This window comes from Phasianus colchicus, chromosome 3 (genome assembly GCF_987193195.1).
Source record: "Phasianus colchicus chromosome 3, bPhaCol1.hap1.1, whole genome shotgun sequence".
Taxonomy (NCBI): domain Eukaryota; kingdom Metazoa; phylum Chordata; class Aves; order Galliformes; family Phasianidae; genus Phasianus; species Phasianus colchicus.
Window position 1 is genome coordinate 71,224,360 of NC_143438.1, and position 25,244 is coordinate 71,249,603.

The 25,244-nt window shown below is 39.1% G+C and overlaps 1 long non-coding RNA gene across 2 annotated transcripts; it reads right to left on the minus strand.

Moving 5' to 3' along the window:
* Positions 1-12,604: 12,604 nt before the first annotated feature.
* On the minus strand, positions 12,605-23,837 carry LOC116227501 (uncharacterized). Of its 2 annotated transcripts, none has more exons than XR_004166576.2 (3): positions 23,426-23,837; positions 17,281-17,397; positions 12,605-12,865 (listed from the first exon to the last, which is right to left on the minus strand). It is a non-coding gene; the product is annotated as an uncharacterized LOC116227501 (long non-coding RNA). The 2 variants fall into 2 exon arrangements; XR_016465630.1 differs by lacking the exon at positions 23,426-23,837 and adding an exon at positions 17,560-17,762.
* Positions 23,838-25,244: the final 1,407 nt, after the last annotated feature.

Below are 25,244 nucleotides of genomic sequence, written 5' to 3' on the forward strand. Positions count from 1 at the left end.
GACAAAAGAATTACTTCAATCGTAACAAGGTCACAAGGTTTCTGTTTCTGCTCTTCCACCCACATCTCCTTTCTCTCTGCACATAAAAAAAATCAAGCCAAAGAGAGGCAATTTTTATCCATTTATTTACTGACAATACAGCAGAAAGCTTTTTCCTTTTTTTGGAAAGAAAGCGTTAATGGGACATTTAGAGGAATTCACAATAAGCTTGGTATCATTTGCAGAATAAAATCAGAGTTCATACAACAAATATCATGTGTATTTTGTTGTTTCTAAACATCAATTGGCCGTATAAAAAGTGTAATAGAAAAATTAAAAATTTGTAATTACAATGACATAGAGCACGTGCCAGCAACTCTGTGGATGGCTTTTTATCTCATTCCCTTAGTGAAAACAGTTAACTAGGCACTGGTGAGATATTCTGTAACTGCGCAACAAAAAGCTGGCACAACTGCCAAGTGTGGCATGCCAGATGTGTGAATACATTCTGGAGAGCAGTATCAGCAGCTCCAACAGAAAGCCATAGCCATTAATCTAGAGACCTCTGGGAGTTCAGGATAGCGCTGTAAAACCTAGACCCTGCCAAGACTGCATCAGATAAAGCCATCAATGCATTGTAAAAAAGACACAAAACCTATTTCATGGGCTGCACTGATCAAGCAATTACAATCATTGACTACATTAAGCAAAGAAACAGCGGGGTGCCCTATAAAATTGACTGCCAACTTGAATAATCAATAGACTCCATGTAGAGTAAATTAAATAACTGAAAAACTATTTGGAAAAGCTGAAGTTAAAAAGCCAATCTGTAATCCCTCATCCATGGAAAAACAATCCTGCATCCAAAAGATTCTTTAGCTTGCTTTCAGTCTTGTCACTGGGAAATACAGCTAATAGTAAACTGAGACGTTCTTTAACTATCTCATTCACTAGTTAATAATTGTTCATTTAACCCGGGCATTCATAATCAATGCATGCATTAGTATCATACCTCCCAATCTGCCAGGCTTCAAACATGGGCCTAAATTGCAGGGCTAATATTCAGAATGAGGGAACCTAGAGAAATTGTATGTACTCTGGGAGATTTAAAATGATATAGAATGCTTTCCCTAACACAAGGCATATTCAATTTTGGCTTGACTCTCCTGATTATTTCCAACATAAACCATTTATAGCAATAGCCATAATTTTGCAATTGATAACAGAATGGATTGGAAGTGTTACAATAGAATTTTTCTTTCCCCCCTTCCCCCCCCCCCAAAAAAAGATGCTGATTCATCAGTTAAAAAAAAAAGGTTGTGGAAACAGAATGGCATTGACTAAATTGTTTTCTTTAGACCGATGAAGAAGGATGGTTGAGGGACATTCCAGGGATTCCCTGGAAAAGCATGTAGGTGAAGAAAATGTCCCCTCCCCCCCCAGCAGTATATCAAGGCAGTTGAACCTGTGTCTTTCGCAAAGACCACCACCCTGGGTTTTCTCTCTTCTGGGCCTCAAATGCTTTGCCAAGACACAACAGCTTTTAGATTTGGAATGAAAAGAAGCCTATTTTCTTTTTTTTTTTCCCCACCCCAATTTTTTTGAAAATTAGTAGAGAATGGCAGCTTAAATGGTTGCATAGTAGGAGAGGGCTGTAGTGGTGGTGTTGAGAAGTCTACATAGGTCAGCTGTCCACATACTAATTGCTAAGACTGGAAGGGAGGACTTGTATTTAATTGATTGCATTGCACTATGTCATTGGGTCTCATCCAGGTACCAGTTTGGACAGGGATCATTAACTATAGCCTGTAAGTATTTCTTTCAAGGGTAATGCCTTCTTTGCAGCATTAGGACAGACGGAAACATGTTGCAACAGCATAACCAAATTACTGTGTCCTAACAGGTGCTGTTCATTTTGTTGGATCTTCTAGGGCACAGCTCTTTGTTTGCAGTAAAATAAGTGAAGTATTGGCACACCAGATTTCAGGTATTACCTCCTGCCCCAGCTGACCTAAGTACCATTTCTTGTAATTTTATACCCAAAAGAAAGTGGGTTCCTTTTAATTACTGTGGTATAAGTAGTAAGAAATGCCCCATTTGAACAAATTACACTTTTTGATGTCTATGCAAATTTTCTCAGTTTTCATTCCCTTCATTCCCTTGTTTTGAAAGAAAAGTCTGTCTTTTTTTCTTTTTTAATATATTCTTTCTTGGGGGAAAAAAAAAAAAAAAAGCCTTCTGTTTTCATTCTCCCAAACTAGGAAATATCAAAGGCAGAGTTGCAACATATTTTGCTTTTCAGAGGATCTGGAGAAATGTGATTTAGCAGTTTTTCCAGTGGTGCAAATATTTTTTACTCACCTCACCTCACACTAACATGATTTTTTTTCATGAGGATAAATTAACACGTAAGCAAGGGTGTTAGGCTCTATACCTATGGTAACAGCATGATTTGGGTTCTTCACTGACAAATGTTTTCCTATTTTTTTTAGCTGAAACATAATGTAGAATGTTGAATTCACTCAGTTTGGTCTGTGGATTAAGGGAAAATATGAAGAATTGAAATTAACTCCTCACTATACATTGCTTTTCTGTTGGGTTGGAATTTTATTTCTAGAACATATTCAGTATACGCAGAATATACCTCCAAACCATCATCATTACAAAACATTTTTATGAATTAAGGTGTCTGTGAAATCTATAGGACATTAATTCATTTCATTAGTACTTTGAGGATTTTTGTACAAGAAATATTCTTGGTACAGTTTAAATAAGTTTGAATGAAGTTTGAGATGTCATTATTATCTTTTTCACCGGTGCAAAAAAATCAGGACAGAACCTCTGAGAACTTGTACCCTATAAGCAAATCACTGCAGCTGCATGTGACAGAAAGAGAAATATGATGAACTAAAAATGATTGTGTGTCACAATAAAATTTTCCAACTTGTCTGCTGATTAGATGGTAATGCTGCCTATAAAAGTGAGGGGTTGTTTGGGGGGAGGGGAGCACTGCAGAGAACTTGATAAAGCATTCTACTAAAGGCTATTGTATTTACTACTTATTAGATTCTGAACTGAAATAGATCTTGATTGTTGAGAGCTTGGGTATTTAAAAGCCTTAAGATCATCAATTACATTACTCATAATTTCCACATCTGCCTGCTCCCTAGCAATTCAGAAAGAGAGAGATGGCTGTTATAAGAGTCTTTTTGCAACTTGATTACTATGAGTCTCTGTTACAATGTGCACTTGAAATGCCTTTAAGGATTTGAACTCAACAGTAATTTGCAGCTTTATGGAACTCCTACATGGATTGTTTCTTAGTGATAGTGAAAATCAAATGAGTGGAGATGGCCCAAATTACCTGGAAGAAAAGCAGGTCCTTATCCACTCAAAGGAATCCCTACAAGTCTGCCAAAAGCACAGTAAATGCATTCTTCTTTCCTGTGTCATCTGGAAAGTGAATATGTATTTCAAATTAAGCAGAAACTCTGATTAGCTCTGTTGTTATTATGAAGCTAAACAGCAAGATAACTGTTTGCAGAAGGCATTTGATGGCTGGAGGGAATCTTTCCTCCCTGTCGTGTCACTATTCAATATGAATATTTTTTTAACAATTTTTTTTTTTTTTTTTCAGAGCACTGACACACTGATCCTATTTTCTATTTTCTATTAAAGATAATGGAGAACAACCTGTTATCTGTCATGAGAGCTGGATCACATTAATGGAGTGCTCTTCTCTCATTAACAAGCATCCATACCCATGCTGCTTAAAGACAGTATAAGGTGTTATTATACTGAGATCACCTGACTCACCTGAAACAGAAATACACTCTTCAGTTACTATTCTGGCTACTGCTTTGGTATTACATGAGTACTACCTTTATTTGAACTCGTTTTTGGAGAGAGTAGAATTCCGAAGAAAAGTTGCAATATAGGATGGAGGCCTGTATGTGTAATCTTACTGAAATCAATGAAAGTGTCTATAAGGTAGGAAGTATTGGAATAAATGCAAGTAAATGCAAGTACTAGACTTCAGAATTTATGTATCCGTTGTACTGTGATGTAGAAAGAGCTTGGCTTGCGCAAAATGGATGAATCAAGTAAAGCATATCATAACAATAATGTGGAGGCACTCTTAGAGTTTGCAGAGAAAGGAGGAGATAAATAGCAGCATTAGCAGAAATTACTCTTGTAAAGGACAACTGTAGAATATGCAGTTTCCCTAGTTGACGGCATTTTGGTGTAACTTTTCCCTCTGGGCAATCTTTTTCTCCTTATGTCGAAATATCTCAGTATTTTTTATGGAAGAAAATTGCTCTCACTGCTACTTTACTGAATGTTACTTTTTTTTTTTTTATGTCCATAGAGCTTGAGTATATGTAATTTTCTAGTCATTTCACTTTAACTGATTGCGGAAATCACACCCATTATTAACATCTAATGCAACAAATAAGACTCTTGGTTTAGTGTTTTCCTCCTTGTACCTGTCCTTCATGAGAAGAACCATGAAAAATTCCATACAAATGGCAAAATGTCAAAGTTAAGCCTCCAAATATCAGGAGATGGGCAACAGGGATGGTGAGTTGTGTTTCCTAGGGAAGAAATATTGAAAGAAAGGTCGGAGAAAGGAAAGGTGAAAGAAAGCATGGGTACAATAAAAGAAGTTATAAAATCTCAAGGAAAGTACATAAAAGTGATGGAAGGGGCCATAGGAGGAGAAAAATGAAAAGGGAATGCATTATAATGAAGTAATAGAAGAAGATATGTCTAGGAAGAATAACCATTTCTAAGAAACATTATCACCATTGATAAATGCAAGCAAGAATGCTGGGGCAAAGAGAAGGATAACCATCAGCTTCTATTTTAAACTATTGCTTGAAAGTCAACTTTGCAAAATCCTGCAAACCAGTATGTTGATGACACGAAGACAAACTCTGACTTATGACTGTTCATCCAAGGCACCTACAGGAGTATAAAGCAGGGAGATGTCAATTCCACCCACGTAGTAGGACAGCTTATGCTTTCACCTCATTGCACCAGGCACATTCATGATTTATACTGGTGAATATGAAAGGAGAGGGAGGCTTTCTTCCTGGTGAAGTGTGACAGCTCAAACAGAATGCAGCACAGCTCATTCTGCCCTACAGTGGAGAGTCTTTGTGGATGCTTACTTCTTCTGAAAGACATCTTCAGAAATCCAAATAACTATTTTCCAAGAATATGTTTTACTCTTAATAATTTCGGCTTTTGTTTTATTTCCTCATGTTTTAAAATAAGATGAGCCCTCAAGTTCTCATATGGCAGAAAAAGTCTGCCTTTTTATTTCTTTTTAAGTTTCATGGTTGCTATTATTTTTTGGTCACCTATTGGGGAGTGGTGTGTAAAAGGTGATTTCTACCTCTTGATTCTGTATTCATTTGTATAAATATGAAGACAGAAATGTTACCATTAAAAACACAAGTTTTTTCTCAGGGAAGTATATCTGATGATAAATGCATTCTATGACAACTGTATGGACTTTTCTGAGTGTTATTTGTAAGTAACTGCACTTATATTTTGCCTTTTCGTTTGAGCGGTTCTTCCTACAAATTTAGATACAAATTTTCTAGAAAGTTCGAAAGCATAGAAAAATATGTTTCTTCTCTAACAGAAATTCAGGGAAAATGGAAAATATCAGCAGTACTGAATTGCACTGAAGCTAAATACTATTTTCTCATGTAACTTAGCACATAGAAACACTATTAAGTGCAGTCACAAAGTAAGCATGAAATGAGTAAGAGTACACTGACAAGAATACTTTAGATTAGAGATGAAGCTGTGCACCACACTAATGGAATTAATCATGTGTTTTATCAACATCAGAAAATGGGTGAAGTCTGAAAATGATGAAAATTGAAAGACTGAATATTTTCCTCTCAGAAACAAAAACTGAAACAGATGTAAGCAGACACTTAAGATGAGACTTATCTTACTTCATTTTACTCACCTAAATGTTAAGACACTAATTTAGTTTAACTGTCTAGGGTGTCTTTGTGCTTAATAGAGAGAAAGAAAGACCATCAGAAACTGGATCAACTTATGCCCCAGCCCATCTCAGATTAATGGGATGAATCACTCACTAGAGGTGCATTAACCAGAGCAAATACCCAGGACTGAACACCTGATTTTCCAGTGTCTGATGTTAGGTTTGGGTCTCTCTACTCAGAAATGACTCACAATCTTTATTCTAGAAAAAAAATCTTTGAAATAAGCACAATCATTTCTACATATAGTCATGATAATATAGCTTAGTTAACATAGAAGGAAAGCCACAATAAATAATGGCCCATAATGTACAGATAAATGCATAATTAAACATTTTAATAGCTTACCACTGTTCTAAAGATACCTAATCTTTGATACTTGTGGGAGAACAAGAAACCAAACATAACAATAATTACATCATTTTAAATCTTACTTCAAGGTTTATCCTCTCACTCTGAGAGCAAATGTCATATGGAAATTTCTTTTGTTACTGTGGGTATTCATAGGAGGTATATTACAATTTAGGCTTTCTTCTAGTGTGATCTTTTTGCCCTCCTAAAATTCAGAGGTTAGTTTGTTTCTTGAATTTTTCATGAGTTTTTCATGAGAGAAACTGTGAAACACTTCATGAGAAAATGTAAGTTATAGACAAAAGCCTATATTGGTAGCCTTAAAGCTAAATTAAATAGAAGAGAGGTATAAATATCAAACATTTTCCATTGAGAACGGTGGTTTCTGCTTGGACAGTTGGTATGCAGAATTAGTGCTGGCAGTATTGAGATTGAAATGTGAAGTGCTATGTTCCATCATTTGAGGCCAAAAAACAGCATTAGAGAACACTGAAAAATAAGAAGTCTAATTGGTTTGATAGACCTGAAAAGTAGAGAGTGATTGTTACAGATTTGGGTAAAAAAGTAATATTCAAGGAAATGTAAAAGATTTCAAAAAGACATGTCTGTTACTGTATGGTGAAGGTGCAAGTCTTGCAAAGTCAAAGTATAGCAACAGGTACCAACATCCACGGCAGAAAAATTTTGCTATTTTTATGAATATGGCCAAATTAGTCACTGAAATAAACAATAGCCACATGACAGAATACAATAATCATCCGGAAAATCTGTAATACAAAGTGCAAGGAACTGTTCAAATGTATATTATGGAAAGCTGTGAAACTCATACTTGGAGCTAGGCTTCCGGATAGATGGATGTCAACAGGAGCTGATATGCAATCATCACATTATGCCATGTTTTCAGACCTCTATGTTGACCAAATAAATTAATATGTTTGATGAATCTTCTTTAAACTGCTTCAGTGAGTTAAAGAACCAAAGTCTGTTAGAGATCCTGGTGACGACTGCCATAATGGACTTCGGATGAATTCTCATTTTTGTTCGGGTAAGTGCACTAAGATGGATTAATTAAGAGATAGGTTAAGGTACTGACCACTAACAGTGATCAGTATTGACAGAGCCTTGAAAAAAGAAACAATTAACATGAAAAAAAGCCTCTGTTTTTTTCATTCACTCTCTTCAGCCTCATTTTCAATCAGCCACACAAAGGAGTCATTACAACATGCCGTGTGTGATCGATCAAAGCATGTTTTTTAACACTGTGAATGAAACAAAGTTTGAGAAACTTTGTTTGCAGTCTGTGGCTTCTGTAAAGATATAAGCTCCTTGCCTTCCAAATCTCTTGAATGACAGTTCTGAGCGATGCTGAACAGAGTTGAACTGAATCTCAGCTGAGGCCATGATAAGTCACTCACAACCTGCAGCATAACTTTTATACTCTGAAAAATCTGATCTTATCTACATACATTTAAAATGGTTTAAACACCATAGATCCTAAAAGTGTAGTGCATTTTGCAAGTGGAGAAGATGCCTCAATATCTGAAGCTTCGTCAAAAACAGGAAAAAGATTATATACTCACCTCTATACAGAGCTTGGTATTCAATATCATATTTCTGAGTAAACAACCCAAGTCTGTTATATGCTGAGTTGTTCAAAGCAAAGACGAGGTACAGTACCATTCCAGAATCTATGAAATTGTCACCTAGAGCTGTTATTTCATAGCTGTGCCCACTGCCATGGAAATGAATAAAACCAGTGAAAAGCGAGTCAATTTGGAGAAAGTCTTATGTATTATTTTCCTGATTAAAAACACCAGCAGTTCTGATTCTTACTTAGGAAAGTCAGTGATGCTATCCAAGCACATGCTGCTCTGTCACTAGTTTTGTGGGTCATGATTCTAATAGATCTGAACTACAGATCTCATAAAATCAAATGTAAACAACTTCTTTCAGTATCATCTAAATCTTATGTTGAGATTGAGCAGTCAGATTAAGTATTAACTGAGGTCTTGCAGTCAAAATATTAATTAAAATTTCAAGGATATCATTTTAAAAAAGGAAAAGATTAAACTGAATATGAGATAGTTATACATCAACATGCAAAAGCATATCAATGTAAAGAAACATTAAAGAAGAATTTTTAATTGATAGGCACATAATCACAATTCTCTAAAAGAAATCAGTGCACCCAGCATGAAACATATGAGTTTTACAAACATCATTTCAATTTTTTTTTATTACCTAGGAGCATTAGGATATACTTCCTTGACTCCATAATAATTGCTTGCAGTTAATTACAAATGAAACAGAAGTGCTGGTAATATTAGACTTGCACCCTGCATAAAGCTAGAAATTACTGCTATTACTCTTATTTGCTGAGAATATTGGGTCATAGATGCTAATTAGCAGTTCACAGCCCCCTACAGGAAAAAACTCATTATTATGAAAATCTGTCTTGGTAGCCAAAGCCACCACTCATGTCACTGTGAATGTTTTTGTCAGAGCAATTATAAGGTATGACAAAACTTAAGATTTACTTTTGTATGAAGAAAATTCTGAAGGTTAAAAATACAATGTGCTAATCTAGATATTAATTGTAGTATGAAAAAAAGAGATTCTGACCTATTTCCTCTTAGTGAAACCTTACTGTATATCAGGTAGAAAGACAGCAAATTTTTATTAAATGTTCACACAAACAATATTTCTTTCAAAATGCATAAAATATAAAAAAAGTCTCTCCACAGGCAAATAACAAAGTAAAATGAGACATAAACAGCTAACGGAAATTAATGTTGCAGGGTCATATACCTACTGCAAGGAACACAATTTATTATTCATTAGTAATTTGGGGGGAACATTTCATTTTCTCATAAACAAGAACCTGATTCAAGAAAAAAAAAAAAAAAAGAAAAGAAAAAAAAGAAAAGAAAAAGTAAAGCCTTGTTTACCCAGAGGTTATTTGAAAAATATGAAGAAGAAAACAGTGCTTTTGTTTGATTTATTAAACCGCTCTCTCCATAGCACATGCAAACAGCTTTGTGTGCTTGGGGGAAAGGAGACAGCGAATAAAAGAGCAGCTAATTGTAATGCCAAGCCGAATTCTGCTTGTTTGAGGAGAAAGAAATTTCTATGTTGGATTGAAGCAGTGGCACTGGAGCAATTCTAAGTCATTCAAAGATGGAGCAGTTATCACTGTCTTACCAGCCTCTGTAAAGTGGCCCTAAAAACAAACGAGTGTACGCTAGAAGTCAAAATTTCCACAGCTTTGGGTGGCAGAAAAAGGTTCTCTTCCACAAATACCTTAAAGAGATGAATCCACACAGTCATATACATTCAGTCACTTATTGTTACATCAAATATGGAAAATCATGAAGAAAAAGCAGGAAATTGAATTATGTATTGATTCTATTAATGCTATAAGTTATGGTAGAAGATCATACGAATTGTGCCATACTTTAAAGAAAAATGATTCCTCAAAATCGTTCTCTGCTCTATCTGCATTAGGCTGATCTTCATTTTCAGCATAGCTAACTGGATTTCCTTCAGTGCATTACTAAAGCAACTGTGCTGCTTACCTATTAATGACAATTAGCTTTCTTTTGACTAGGGAAGGTTTCATTAGTTAAAATTAAACAGAACAATGCACTATTTGGAGATATATAATAGCACTTAGAATAAAAGAAAAAGAAGAAAATTTTGTCTTAAAACTGGGAAATGAAACAAGTCGTGCAATATACTTTTATAGAATTTGCTATCCATATAACATTTGGCACTTTCCTAATCCTCTGAAACTCTGATATGAAACCTGGAACTGAGAATGAAAACAACTGAATTCCAGCTTGCTCATACATTACAGATCTCGTTTCAAAAATTAGAGACCTATGTGAGCAAACAGAAAAGAGTCCTGGTGCATTTAGGAATGCATAAAGCAGTATACAGGGACTGTATTATAAAGAGGTATGTATGTTTTCACAGAGATTTAAGAAATTATAACTTGCCTGGCCACCCAGAGGTATTCTGCTTCACAGAATACTCCTGTTCTACCACAATATTTTAGCTACACCTTTCAGGACATACATTTAAGGTACTGCTTAGATAATGCAGCATGTCAATGAATAAACATAAGGCACAATGCAAAGCACAGTTTAGCAGGCCTCTAAGAAACCAAAAAAGAAAATCAAATTCTGGAGACAAGTGGATTTTCTATGTTGCTATATCATAGACAACCAACCCTGTAAATCTTTACTCATCCAATTAGCCCTCATTCACTTGAGTGGGAAATTTGCAAAATTAGGTTCTAAATAATTGCTAGCAGTCTTTTTTTTTCTGACAACCAAGGTCAAATGTCACTCCAATCCAAGCAGTGTGAAACCAAGGTATAGAAACAATGCTCATTGCATGATGGTGTGCTTGGTTGGTTGCCAACCCAGAATGAGAATGCATAGATATGGGTACATCTGGGCTAACACTGAAGAGCTGAGCTGGAGATCACCCACAGCTGACCTCAGTTCTGCCTCTACATCGTATTCTGTGTATGTCACCTTCTGCAAAGTCAAGACCTTTTTGGAATCAGAGAGGTTCAAGGCTAGGGTTCATGCTAATGCTCTGTGGAAAGATCTGGTGGAGATCTTTCCAGCTGTCTGGCTGGTGACCCATGGCCCATTCCAGCAGTCTATGTATGCTCTGAAGACCAGTTCTCCATGGACTCTCCTCTTGTATCAGCTCAGAAGTACGCTTAGTATGCATTTACTGTAAACATTCCCTTACTCTTTGCATCTAGGTGATGCTCTTAGTGGATCAGCAGTAAGAAAGTGCCTTTTTCATCTTACAAGATTCCATCATCAGAGCTTGATTCCAGAAACTTGAGTATTTATGTTTCTATATTAGAATAGGAAAAGTAATACTATATATATATGTAGTGTGTATATATATATATATATTGTTATTATTGTTATTATAACCAGATGTAATTTAACAACACATGATGTGATGCTGTAACTCCAATCCAAATATTTCACCTTTATAATTATATCCCCGAAATACTATAATAAAATCTGTCCTGATATGTACTGTTATTACCACATTAACAGTCAAATAAGAATTATTTCCAGATCTGTGGGCTGGGCCTCCTGTACAGTTTTCAAAACATCTTTGTGATAAGCCCTCAAGATATTCAAGCTAAGATTCAATTGCATTTATAAACTAGAGCTATTAACACACATCACGTGTTTATATGTAGATCTCTTTATAAATGTATGTGCATGTCACTATCACCATTTTATAATCCCACAGCTAAAATCAAATTGTATTAGCATGTAAGAGAACATTTCTCATCCTGTGAATGCAATATGATTCTAAAACAGTGGAGACTATAGCTCTACTGATTTATCTCCCCCAAATTTCTTCAAGATTCATCAATATTAGATTACTTAACTCAATTAACTCAATCAATTAATTGATTTTCATGCAACTGATGTTAGGGTAACAAAACTGTGAAGGCTTCTGTAGGTACTTCACTTCCTCCATGAATTTGTTTTGAATGTCTGTTTCACCATCTTATAGATTACTTTCATCCCCAGACAAACAGAATGGGTTAGATGTAAGGCTCTACAGATTTTTGGAGCTAAAGATCTTTAGAAATCAACTGGAAAGAAGGAAATAAGGGTTTTTCTTTGTTGTTTCTGTGTATTTGTGTACCCAATTATGAAAGACTTGAAGAATTTTCTAAGCCAAAGAAACATCCTTAACAAATTAAGAGAGAGATTTTTGCCTGTTTTAAAGTAGCATAATGCTAAAAATCCAGGTCTTGTCTACCCTAGAGGACAGCATGTTAACTGCAGAACTAGTCAAATAGTTACATCCTGAGAGAATAAAGAAATCTGACAACTCAAAAAGCAGATGTTTTTAGCTAGATTTTTTCCTTTCTTAACATCCATTTAACTCCAGTAACAAATGAACACTGATGAAAAATGATGTCTTTGTTAAAGATTCAATACCACTTGAGAGCCCCAAATAAGCATCTGAAATTCCCCAAGAAAGTTCTTACACAAACAAGAGGTTAATTACATTTTAGTGTGTATCTCTGGGTGAAGGCTATTTTTCTGCCATGCAATTACAATAAGAGTAAATTGAAGGGTTTCAGGATTTCAGGGGTTTGATTGATGTGTTCATTAATTCACCTTTTCAAACTGAGGAAGAATCAAATTTTAAATATTTTATTAATCATTTGAATTTTTCTTGAGGTCATTTTTCTATTGTTCTTTTGTCTGATTGATTGGTACCTGATGGCTGGATCAAGGTATCAAAGTCCATTTTTGTTCTGATTTTCTGAAGAAATTAAATTTGTGTATTCACACAGTTGAGAAGAATTTCTCCTTGCTTGTAATCTTTGATCTCTTTGGCCATTTTCAACAAAACTGGACAGAGTTGTAAGAGTTCCCACTGAAAACACAAAGTGTTGCCAAATTTAACTTCTGATTAGATACCAAAGGCTGCTGAGGGATGCACACCTGTAGGAAACCAAGATCCATTAGCTTTGATGCACATCAACTTGTGGTTTATTGTTTCTTTCTTTCTTTCCTCTTTCTTTTTTTAGAGAGGTAGAACAAAGAAGAAAACAAAAAAATGTTACATGGACAATGACATTACAGTTCATACACTGATCAGCTGACAGATCTCAGACTCAAAAATTAAATTTACTTACCTTCAGGTAGGAGCGGTGTAACACAAGCTTTATGCTTATCACCTAGCAATATTACCCTGCATGAAAATGCTATTTGTATGTTATGTGGAATTTTCATGTGAAGACACTTATACATGGGTGTATTTCCTACTCAGACCTGGAATAATGGCAGCTTCCAACACATCTATCACAGTTTTGAGTTTAAATTGTGATTATGATCTCATTTACCATAACCTGATGACATTCTTTAGCTTTTGTAAGGGGATCTGACAGTTCCTCCAATCTCATCTACTGATTATTCTGACATTAGTTGCAACACAAACAGAAATAATTTGTTCATTCTCCAGGTGAAGTCCAGCATTGATATATACGTGCAAGAGTTTGCTCCTGCTGCCTGAGTCTACACAGAGGTATGTGACTGCTTCATTCAGTCACTGCCAGTCAAATCACAGACTCTTATTTCCAACTATTTTCTTTTTCCCTTAGCAGTTATATACTTAGAAGGATGAAGGATATGTGCAGGTTGCTGCAGAGGAGGACTGACTGCCCAGAGATACTGCAAGTGTGGAAAGAAAAAGGAGGGGTGATGGTATTCAAGAATATTGCAGTAGCATTTATATCTTCAGGAACCAGAACCCTAATCTTCTGGGAACTGTACTAATTCATTTAAATGTCAGAAGCAATATTTAGGTAACAGTCATGAGATCCCCCCATTCTGCACCAATTTCTTGACTTCCTTTTTTGGTAGCCCAGGAATCCCTGGAATTAGTCTAGAGCATCTTCAAGCCTAGACCCGGTTATATGCATCTGAGGGGATCCCAGAGGGAACTCTTTTCAAATCTCCTTACTCAGGATACATTTGCTCCAATTTTCTAAGCAAGTGGCTTGGAGGAGGTCCCGGATGTGTGCCAGTCCCTGAACAGATTACTAAGTCTCAGAAGAAGGAGATGCCAGTAAAAATTATGCCTGTTTTCCAGACCATAGGCTTTGATTGAGGGAAATGTTTAAATGCGTGCTTGCAGCAATAGAGAAAATTAACATACAGCAACATGCTGTCCTGCATGGCAGGAATGTAGTCCAGCTGTGCCGGATTTCTATGAGGGATGAGATGTGTTTCCTATGGAGAGCTTCTTTTTGTTCACTAAAAGCTGCGAATTGAGGGGAAGAGGAGAGGGAAAAGAGAGAGAGGAGTTACTGAATCTCCCTTTGAAGATGTTAATAAGATCATATTTTGATGTTTTATTTTGAAGTAAGAGGATTCCCTTTTTCGCTGTAAAATGTGCCATAAAAATGACACCACTATTTATTGCAGAGCATTAACAAAGACTTTATGTCTATTATTTAACAAGTGAAAATGTTAGCTATATATACCACTCTCTCAGTGGAGTTACGTGGAAGTCAAAATCTGTGACTGTCCTCTACCAGCTTAAGCCCAGATGTTTCACTTTCCAAAGGATCATGGAAAAAAAAGAAAGGGACCAGTGTAAAATACTTTATCAGATGCTGACCTTCTGGCAGGAAGTCAGAACCATCTTGTGGGAAAATGAATAACTCCTAGCTCTCATTCTCATTTTTCCTGATGCTGCTCATAGTCTTGTTCTACCTCCTTGCTCTTGCTAAGCTTTTATTTCATGCAGGACTTACAGTGATATCAGGCGTCCATTATATTTATTCCCTTATGTTTTTATAGATACATATATAAATATACGTACATAAACCTCCAAATCTAATAATTAGTTCTCCTTATGGCAGCACTTGTACCAACTCAGTCTGCTGAAATCGTTAAAAAATTCTCTCTGCCAACTGAACCCATGTTTAGTCAAAAATTTTCCAAATATATCTAAAATAGTATGTCTTACTGGAGATAGAACATCTTTCCACAGTTGTACTGAGTGCAGCCTCAGCAAGTTTGTAGACTGCGCTAAGCGGTGCAGTTGATATGGCAGAAGGAAGGGACGCCATCCAAAGGAATGGCTTTGAAGGAATAGATGGGAGATTTAGGTTAGATGTTAGGAGGAAATTCTTTATTCAGGGGACAGTACAGCCCTGGCACAGCTGCCCAGAGAGCTGTGGATACCCCATCCCTGGAGGCATTCAAAGCCAGACTGGATGGGGCCCTGGAGAGCCTGAGCTGGTGGGGGGGCAGCCCTGCCTATGAAAAGAGGCTGAAGCTAGATGGTCTTTAATGTTCCTTCCAGCCCAAGCCATTCTGTGAATCTACGATTCTTTAATTCTATGATTCTGTGATAAAACAAAGCATACTCAGAATGTACGTAAGCCTGAACAAAGTCTCTAACCACTAAAAGACAATGACCATCCAGAATAAAACAAGTATTGGATTTCATTTTATCATGATGTATTATTTTTCTCCTTGGTGTATTAAAGTCTCATCAGAGAGTCCTATCAGATTTATAGGTTTCCCACAACTGTATAAGCAAGTAAGTTGCACTAAAGCAGACTCTGTCTAGCTCAGGACAGGAATTACATTGTGACTGTAGAGTAATAGGAGCTTAGTACAAAGTCATTATCAGACACATATTACAAATTCAATATGTGTTGCACATAAAATATGCATGATTTCTCCTTACTGTATATCATGTACCAAAAATATAATGTGTTTCTGAGGCAAGAATGAATTTAAAATGAAAAATTTTATTGAAAAAAAAAAAAACCACCAGTTCTCCTGATATAGGTAAGTAGAACTTAAAATTGAAAATGTTTCACAACCATCCATTAAAACATGCTTTGAAATATTCTTAGAATCCAGATTTCCTGCCAGGGAAATGAAGTAGAGTTAAATATTCTAAGCAGGAAGCTTGCCTGATAGACATTATTTACCACTAGAAAATTTTATGACATAAAAAGATGATCATTTGCAAGGTAAACACTCTCAGCCTCAAGTCTGGAACAGTACACATAGCATGCAAAAAGCTGCCAGTATACTATTTTTTCTGCACAGAAATGCATGCCTGCTAGAAAGAAGATGATGGGAAATGAAAAGGACAAAGTCTTGGAAAAGATTGGTTGGTATTTTGTGATTGTGGGTCTTTTTGTTTTCACTAAATTGAAACTTTCTGGAGGGTTAATCTGTTTTTGTTCTAGTTCCTACTCAAGCAAAAATCACAAGGAAAGGGTCAGAGCAGCTATTCCAGGCATGTGTGCTATCAGTGTATGGCCACCTCACGCTACACATTTAGGCAGTACCACAGGGCAAAAAACCTCAGCAACTCTACTTCATTCTAAGAGCTGTGGCAGCACCCGATATAAACAGATTTATGTGTTGCAAAGAGAAAACTATGCCATTTGTAAGGTTGGAACATGAAATCTAAGTCAGTCTCTGTTAGAGAGAAATTCCCATAGGGAAAACCTGACACCAAAGGCGAGAGCAAATATGGGCTGAAAGATACTTCCTATGAGAGGGCTAAGAAATACTTTCTCTGCAGGAAAAGTGTGAAGAAAATGGAGCTCTAGAGAGAGTCCAGCAGGCTGTGAAGATGATGAAGGGACTGGAGCACTCTCCCATGAGGAAAAGCTGAGAGGTGGGACTGTTCAGCAGAGAGAAGGAATCTTAAAAATATGTGTAAATTCCCAAAGGGAAGGTGCAGAGATGGTGGATCCAGGCTCTGTTCAGTGCTGCCTGGTGCCAGGACAAGAGGCCATGGGCACAAACTGAAGCACAGGGGCTCCCTCTGAACACTAGACAGCACTGCTGTGCTGTGCAGTGCTTGAGCACTGGCACAGGTCGCCCAGAGGGTCTCCTTGGAGACCTCCAGAAGCCGCTTGGCCATGAACCTGGGCCCACTGCTCTGGGTGTTTCTGCTGGAGCAGGGGGTGGGCATGTGGCTCCAGAGGTCCCTGCCAACCTCAGCCATCCTGGGATTCTGTGAAAAAGGCATATTCTTATATATACCCCTAGCAGTTTTACACCTGTGCCCTCCCAGCTCACTGTGCAGGTGTGTTTGTGAGGCTGTCTGTGATTCTAGATTGCCCCAGTGCCGTTTCAGACATAGACATGCAGCACCTGCCTACCCCTTCCTGAAGTGAACTGGTAGAGCCACAACTCAGGAGCACATCGACCCTCTGAGGCTGGGAAAGCCTTGAAGTACAATTTTTGAAATACATCACTCTGCTTGTCAAGGCTTCTGTCTGTCTACGTGGGGAAGTGTGCTGCCTAAGTGCAGAGGAAGTTAATTATGCACAGAATAATTAATAGCAATTTACTTAGCGCATCTATATACTTACTTGCAGAAATAGGAAGCATGCTTGAAGTGCTCCCATTGATTTGAAAGAAAGCTCGCTTTAACCAGTGCTCCTCCACCCATGGACTGGTAATGCAAGAAAGCTGCGATCAGTGGTATTCTGTCAAATGAATAAAGGCGATCACCAAGCAGTATGTACCTTCATCGATTTGTAGGTCAAGATTTACGAGTCCATTATGTTTTAATAGTAAGCTGATAGGCTTACGCTATGTGATGCTCAGGAGAGTTGCAGAAGGAAGAAAACCTACACCATTTCTCTTACCTTCTCCAGGCTAAAAGTTAACAGTTCATGCCTCTGAATACTTGTTAACAACCTGCTCTCCAAAAATGTATTCAGAAAACCTTGACAGATTGCAGTTGTTCACAGCCTTTGCAGGAATTATAGAAACTGTCAGTATGACTGCTATTAACATAACAATATCAGAAAGGATCTGAGTTACAGCAATGATGTGAGGCCTGGCCAGAGCATGCTCCTCGTTGTATAGCTCTCACAAGGAGCAGCAATCCTATTATTTTGTCACAAAGGTTGGAATATGTAGCTGAAAAAAGCCAAGATACCAATCTGAGTAAATATTTTCCGTAAGAACAGATATCTCCCTTTCTCTGGAAATACATACAAGGTGAGAAGTGAATGTATGCTCATTTGTAGTGTTGGCTGAATGATTTTCTTTGCAGATCCACCTTAAATCCTTTCTTTTTTTTTTTTTTTTTATTCCCTTAAAGCTGCACATCCCAGCTGGCATGTCCCAATCCTATAAACATCTCAATATAATACACCATCATTGTCTGATGTATGGGCTTCCATTTGGTGCACCATGTCCAAAGAATATTTCTTTATGCTCGAATGACTCATCTATGAGGAGATTAATCTCTCTGGGGGAGAAATTGGTGTCTCTCCTGTGGAAGCAAGTTGCTGTGCACACATTAGCTGCAGATCTCACTTGTGCTCTTAATATTCAGGGTACAGCTTCTATCTGCCATAAAAATCCTTTTGTCCTTCCCTAACTTAGAGTCGTTTTCCAGCCCTGCTTGCAAAGCAAAAGAGAAAATTTAAAGCTAATCCTTAAGATAATAGAGTGAGGTAGCACGCTCTGTGATACTGTTCGTACTTAACTCGCAAGCCTGTTTGCCATTCTTTCTGGGTGTCAGGTAGTCTTTCTTACCCTTTTCTTCAGCCTGCAGCTCTCAGCAAGATGACACAAATGGCTGACTTTACTGAGTGAAGAGGGCACCAGCTTTGACATAGATCATCCCTGATTCTCAAAGAGGTGAGGGTTAAGCCTACACCATTTTGTTTGTTGGCAAAGCAAGATCTAACAGGCCACTTCTGCTTTCAAGAGGAACAAAAGCAAAACAAGTATGTATCACTCAATGTACATTATCTCTTCCCTGTTGGCCAGGAAATCAAATTTGTGTTCCAAATATTTTCAGTAACATGAAAACTTGTTATGAGCTCTCTTACTTGTCCTTTTTGCTTGAAACCCCACTCTCCCATCCAGTGAGAAGTGGCAGAAAGCAATAAAGACTAGCATTACATATAAACTTGCAGATACATTAAGTCACACTGCAAAGTGCAATTTAAAAGATCAGCCATAGCATTTCCCCCAAAAGGAGACTTTATCTACACAATTAGATTTAAAGTCTAATTTAGTTCTGTGCAGCTTAGTCTTTTATTTAAACCTATCAAAAACTTGAGGCTGTCACAGCCACTGCCAGTAAGTATTCTTGAGCTATTAATTAGTACACCCATGTTTTCTTCACAACAAACACTTTAATTTGTCCTTTAAACAGTGTTCATGATATTAGCCCTTTGCTCCTGCTTTATTTTTGTCTGTGTGATATACATTACACATGAGAGAGTCCTACGTCCATATGTCCACAAATTGCAGTGGACATATGGCAGCATACAGAAAAGAGGTCTTTTACATTTCGCATACAGAATCCCTTGCAACCATTATCATGGAGACATTACAGCATCCCTCTATGTCATGTTGCTGTTTTGTCAAGTTTGTGTCATGTATTTGAACCTTCTCGTCTGGCTTGATTTATTTAAATTGTAGGCATTGGGTTAGTCTGTTTGTAACAATGTATGGAAATTGCCCCAGTAATAATTCCTGCAACAAAAGTCATTTAGTTGATCACAAAGAAATGTTGGTTATACTTGAAGTAGAGAACAATAAAATATTTTATTTTTAGACATGTATTGAACGCTATTTGTCATTAGTTACTACTTTAACCCAATAGCAGTTAAAATAGCGAGTTGGTTTGAATTGGCCAGCTGTTTCAATACAAAACATTGGCATTTCCTGTAAATGAAGGAATGTTTTAAGAGGGGATGTACAAGGATGCTGGCTGTCAGGCATGCAGATAAAAAAGCTGTCTCAAGGAGCAGTGATCTGTTCCTTCCTGGACAGCTCAGAGCAGCCAGCACACTGCTTTGCATATCACCAATAGTCATGGATGTACCAAGCTCAGAAGCAATACCTGCATGAATGTGGGAGCCACTGGACTTACAGCCACATGGGCAGTGCCACTAGGGAACTTCCCACCACCCCCTACTGTCTCATTCTCAACATTTTCCATGGCTTCTCCTCTCCTCTCCTCTCCTCTCCTCTCCTCTCCTCTCCTCTCCTCTCCTCTCCTCTCCTCTCCTCTCCTCTCCTCTCCTCTCCTCTCCTCTCCTCTCCTCTCCTCTCCTCTCCTCTCCTCTCCTCTCCTCTCCTCTCCTCTCCTCTCCTCTCCTCTCCTCTCCTCTCCTCTCCTCTCCTCTCCTCTCCTCTCCTCTCCTCTCCTCTCCTCTCCTCTCCTCTCCTCTCCTCTCCTCTCCTCTCCTCTCCTCTCCTCTCCTCTCCTCTCCTCTCCTCTCCTCTCCTCTCCTCTCCTCTCCTCTCCTCTCCTCTCCTCTCCTCTCCTCTCCTCTCCTCTCCTCTCCTCTCCTCTCCTCTCCTCTCCTCTCCTCTCCTCTCCTCTCCTCTCCTCTCCTCTCCTCTCCTCTCCTCTCCTCTCCTCTCCTCTCCTCTCCTCTCCTCTCCTCTCCTCTCCTCTCCTCTCCTCTCCTCTCCTCTCCTCTCCTCTCCTCTCCTCTCCTCTCCTCTCCTCTCCTCTCCTCTCCTCTCCTCTCCTCTCCTCTCCTCTCCTCTCCTCTCCTCTCCTCTCCTCTCCTCTCCTCTCCTCTCCTCTCCTCTCCTCTCCTCTCCTCTCCTCTCCTCTCCTCTCCTCTCCCCTCCCCTCCCCTCCCCTCCCTTCCCCTCTCCTCCCTTCCATTCCCCTCCCCTCCCTTATATTCCCCTCCCCACCCTTCCCCTGCTCTCCCCTCCCCTCCTCATCTTCTCCATGAGTGATTCTTTTTTTAAAACATTCAGAGGAAAAGCCAGTGATAAAGGCAAAAGCCAGGGGACTGTAACTGCACATTATGTACTGAGACAGGCTCTAAGAGCAAGATTCAGATCAACTCACTCTAGATGTCTGAAGATACACCTGAGTTCAATTCCTGTCCACTGAGCATGCTCTTTCAGGCAACATCAGAGACCTCACTGTTTTAAGGAATGAAATATTGCAAGAAATGACTATATCTATCTAATGCCTATAGAAAGAATGTAAATAATGAGTTAGATTAGCTAACTACACAACTATCACTGTCATCTTACATAGCAGATATTAGGCAAGAGGAACTGTACTTTCAAGAAAAAGTTTTTCCCCAGAATACAGATGAACTGCAGAAGATAATGAAGACTCTTACTTGCAGAAAAGCTTTACATGAGTGCTTTTATTTGATGTTTGAAGGCTCATCAGCCATACTGCCTTTTCCATCCTGCTCTGCTGGGTGCTGGTCCCATGGGACATCCCTCAGGTACATCTGGGTACAGGCTCGGTGCTGTTCTACCATGTATAGGCTGTCAGTGACTCCCAGAGTATCACATTCTGCACTGGCTCTCCTACTCTACACCCAACATAATTTATGAAATACAGAAGAGCTTCTCTTGACACTATGGTAGAGGTTGGCAAGAGTGGATCCTTCTCTCATTGTTGCAATGATTACTGCCAGCTGCAAAAAAGGCATTTGCAGTCTTAGAAATAAAAGCAAAGCAAGATCTGGGCTCACCCAGTGCAGGTAATTTCTCTGGAGAGATTTATTTAGACAGACCTTTTTGAGGGAGAAAAAGACAAAAGTCAAAGCTTAGAAGTCTTGAGCAAAGCCCAGTCGTTCTGCTAATTCTGGTGGTGAAGGAGGGCAAAGGAGGAGAAACATCACTGCACACCTCCGATTACTCCTGCGCCACGGTGGCGTGGGGGGAAAGATCTGAGAGCCTTAATAGTTCCCAAGCCCTGTGCAGACAGACAGACTGACGACAGCTGTGTGCCTCACACATTGCAACCACCTACTTCTGGAAGGTATAACCAATCTGGTTTCCCAAGGTTAAGCAATAAAGGTTCAGAATATCAAGGTTAAGTAATAAACACAAAGCAAAGGGAAAGTATTCCCTTAATTCTTGAATAAAACATTCCAAGAAAGTGCAGTGCTAATGGATCTGAAAAAATAAGCACTATGTAGCAACAGTGTGTCCTCAAGTGCAAGTAACATCATGCACACTGATTGGTTTAAATTTTATGCAGCTTCACCCCATGCATTTCAGATGGGAGTGGTAATGTACCCCTCAGTTCTGTCTCCTTGCTTGCTACAAGGTACAAGGCTACTCTTTTCCCTGTTCTCATTAAGTGCCTTCCAAGCAGATGACAAAGATAGTTGCCAGCTAAACTAAGCATGGATTAAAACTACTTTTCATGTGCCCACTTACAATAGTAACCTGGCAACAAGTATTCCTTTTCTTCCTTTCTCCAAACCAGTAGTGTATGCAAAAGGCAGAAGTACTGAATTAATTCCCAAACTGAATGTAAAACTCTAGCCAGGGTGAATTTCTTGCTTGGGACACAGACTGTGGCTGCACTATTTCCAGCTAGTTTCGTAAGGACCAAACTATCCCCAAATGCTCTCCATTGCTTTTCTCCAGCAAAATCTATGGAGCGGGAATAAAAACCACGGCAGCTGGAAAGCAGGCTAAGTGATCAGGAACAAACCTGAGGTCCTGCAGTATATTCAAGAACCAGGTCAATGCTCACAGTCCTCACCAGACTGATCTCAGCATGTAGCTTTCTGTTCTCTGCCTTCTGCTTTATTATAGCAGACTGTGAATGTAAGGGCCTTTAATATCAGAAAAGTGCACAGCCCCACTTGTGCTCTCCAAACAATGGGAAGTCTCCCCAGGGCGTGGGTGGCTCCATGGGTCTAAGTTGGCAGCACATCTAGTTGAGGGCCCATCTCACAGCAGGTCTTATGGTTTTAATGGTCAATCTTCATAATCAAGAGAGAGTGAGTGTTCATTTATTTTTTTGGACTGATATGATTTTAGCTTCATGCTCTTAAAATCTGAGAAAAACCAAAGCCTTTCCATACATTCTTATAATCACAAAGACAACTTTAAGACTGAGGACAGAATGGGAAAGTCTGCCTAAATCTGATGTACCTACACTTAAAAAATAGGAAAAAAATGAGAAAATCCATCCTGTAACAGATTGAGTGCAGCACATACGCCAGAAGGATTCTTAATGCTTCAGGAGTATGGGATGAAACAGGTTGTCTTAACTGCTGTCACATCGTAACAGAGAGTTTGTTCACAGTTGTAGATACAGACATACAAATACAAACAGCCACAAGCATCACCCCTTAGGTCCAACCTTATTCCTCTTCTCCCACAAGCCTATAGCTCCTGTTCCTGGTCCCAAATGGCTTGGCTTTAATGCAGTTTTACCTGGACAGGTAAGGAGGGAATTAGCCCAGGAAATCTCAGTGAGAAGGAAGGTTAAGGTCTCACCCATCACACATTGCCTGCTCAGCAGAAGGTAAACACCCATTCTCCACTGACATGCATTTAGATGACTCTTTATGAAACCCAGCTTAGTCCAGTAGATATTTTTCTTAGGTTTGTAACTGCAGCCTACCACTTTTTAAATCTATTCATTGTTGAAATTCCAGTTTTAATTCCTTTTTCTCTTCACTGCACATCAGCAAATGTTACAGCAAAATTCCAGTTCCTGTAGTTTTGTATTTCTATTTTTCCATGTTGTATTACCTCTGTTCTCCTACATTCCTTGCTGTGTTGTTAGTCTGTTGCATCCCTTAGGCAGCTGATGTGCCCCCCTCTTTCCAATGCCCATAAATGCTGTAAGCTTATTTTTTTGCTGTCTTTCACACATCCTCTGCATCCCTCCTCCACCACAGCTGAACTCATCTTCTGCTGCTCTCCCCCCATTTTGCTTTCCCAGTCACCCTCCTCAATGAGTTGCTACACACAGCTTATGGACATGATGGGATGCAGGAATGACATATATGTGCAGGCACTGATGGGATGCACAGACAATACAGAAGAAGCAATAGCAGGTTGGCATCCTCTATCAGACCCCAAGACTTCCCTGTGCTGAGCCACGGAGCTGAAATGTTGGCAGCACAGTGGGCAGGCAATGCATTCCCTGTTTGGGCGAGGACAGGCATCCTGCCTCACTGCTGCATCATAATCGGAGGGCAGCGACCTCACAGCTGCGAACTATAACCTTTTAGAAAGTGTTTAGTGCAGTATTTATGGCAGCCATTATTTTTACTGTGTTTTCACTTTGAGAAGGAAAACAGAGCAAATGTTTACAGCAGCTTAACGAAATGAGACCCACAGGTGAGCTGAGGCAAGGCAAGGCACTAACCTTGGCCAGCCCAGCCCACCTGGCAGCCCACGGCTGGCCCTGGGTGGGAACCAAAGGGGGTGGAAACAGAAAGTAAAAGTTTCTTTCCCTGCTTCAGTTTTTGTTTGTTTCTTTAAGGAACAGACTGTTTCAGAAAAATAAACACACAGAAGGGCTCAGGGCAAAGATACATTTTGTATACAGCTTTAATGAAAACATGTTTTTCTTGTTAACACCTTGTTATATCCTAAAATCACAATACAGAAAAAACTGTGAATAAGGCTGTGTGCATAGACATCTCAGATTTTTAATGAAATTCACCACCAGCATCGCTTCCCCCACATGCTGTCGCTACCACGGCATCTCCCAGTGGCATGAACCTGGCGGCTGCTACCTGCACGCACCCTGCTGCAGCTCATGGCACTGAGCTGCTACCTGCACTGCCCTGCCCCATCATAGGCTGGTAGCACCGAGTTCCCTCCTGCACTGCTCTAGCTCATGGCATGCAGCCTCTCCCAGCAGGTTGGGGAGAGGACAGAAATGAAATGTAGCTGTCAAAACCACAAGCTGGGAGTATTATTTTTTGTTAGAGAACACTCCTGCAGTTTAACAGCCGGCTTTCATAGAAGGCAGAAGCATCGGTCCACAGAGTGGCTAAAATACCAGCATCACTCTGCAGAGCTTCTCAGAGTTGGAGTGGATTATGCTTCACCACATAATGATTAATACATTGGCAAGCTAACACTATCAGAAGCTTTTATCTGAGCAGCTTCACAAGGCCCTTTAAGACTTGACATAGCACGATCCATTTATAACATGATATTTCTGTTTCAAAAGACTCTGACAGCCTCTCTCTCCCAATAATTTGTAATTTAATTCCCTGCTGAACCACACTGACCAATGCCATAGGGTTGCAGGACTCAGGGTTCACAGGATAGCAACAGTCATGCAAAGCTTGCAAGGAAACACTCCTTGTACAGAAAAAAGTGTGACTCTCTTCTGTGCTAATGACCCCGCAGCAGCCCCATTTGCTGATAATGATGTGGAGATGCACATTCCCATGTGCCATGGAGGAGAGGCACGCTGTTGGGTCAAGTGGCATAAGCACAGGAGGGCTCTGGGGACAGCGCCGATGGCGGTGAGTGAGCGCTGGTTGTTCCACAGGTAATGAAATCGCACTCGTAATGAGGAGACAAGGAAAGATGGCACTGGAAATTG